This window comes from Arachis stenosperma, chromosome 1, assembly GCF_014773155.1.
Source record: "Arachis stenosperma cultivar V10309 chromosome 1, arast.V10309.gnm1.PFL2, whole genome shotgun sequence".
Taxonomy (NCBI): domain Eukaryota; kingdom Viridiplantae; phylum Streptophyta; class Magnoliopsida; order Fabales; family Fabaceae; genus Arachis; species Arachis stenosperma.
Window position 1 is genome coordinate 15,480,289 of NC_080377.1, and position 953 is coordinate 15,481,241.

General features: G+C 40.6%; 1 non-coding gene across 1 annotated transcript; it reads right to left on the reverse strand.

Moving 5' to 3' along the window:
- Positions 1–222: 222 nt before the first annotated feature.
- On the reverse strand, positions 223–330 carry LOC130954060 (small nucleolar RNA R71). Its single transcript, XR_009076163.1, has one exon. It is a non-coding gene; the product is annotated as a small nucleolar RNA R71 (small nucleolar RNA).
- Positions 331–953: the final 623 nt, after the last annotated feature.

The following is a 953-nucleotide window of genomic DNA, read 5'->3' on the forward strand; positions in this document are numbered from 1 at the left end:
TTGGAAGATCCTCATCAGTTCTTAGCTGAATTCTTGCAAATCTGTGACACTGTCAAGACTAATGGGGTAGACCCTGAAGTCTACAGACTTATGCTATTCCCTTTTGCTGTAAGAGACAGAGCTAGAATATGGTTGGACTCTCAACCTAAAGAAAGCCTGGACTCTTGGGAAAAGCTAGTCAATGCCTTCTTGGCAAAGTTCTTTCCACCTCAAAAATTGAGTAAGCTTAGAGTGGAAGTCCAAACCTTCAGACAGAAGGATGGTGAGTCCCTCTATGAAGCTTGGGAAAGATACAAACAATTAATCAGAAAGTGTCCCTCAGACATGCTTTCTGAATGGAGCATCATAGGTATTTTCTATGATGGTCTCTCTGAACTATCCAAGATGTCTTTGGATAGCTCTGCTGGAGGATCTCTTCATCTGAAGAAGACACCTACAGAGGCTCAAGAGCTCATTGAAATGGTTGCAAATAACCAATTCATGTACACTTCTGAAAGAAATCCTGTGAACAATGGGACAAGTCAGAAGAAAGGAGTTCTTGAGATTGATACTTTGAATGCCATTTTGGCTCAGAACAAGATATTGACTCAACAAGTCAATTTGACCTCTCAAAGTCTGTCTGGAATGCAAAATGCACCAAGCAGTACTAAGGATGCCTCATCTGAAGAAGAAGCTTATGATCCTGAGAACCCTTCAATGGAAGAGGTGAATTACCTAGGAGATTCCTATGGAAACACCTATAATTCTTCATGGAGAAATCACCCAAATTTCTCATGGAAGAATCAAGAGAAACCTCAACAAGGTTTCAACAACAATAATGGTGGAAGAAACAGGTTTAGCAATAGCAAGCCTTTTCCATCATCTTCTCAGCAACAGACAGAGAATTCTAAGCAGAACCCCTCTGACTTAGCAACCATGGTCTCTGATCTAATCAAAACCACTCAAAGTTTCAT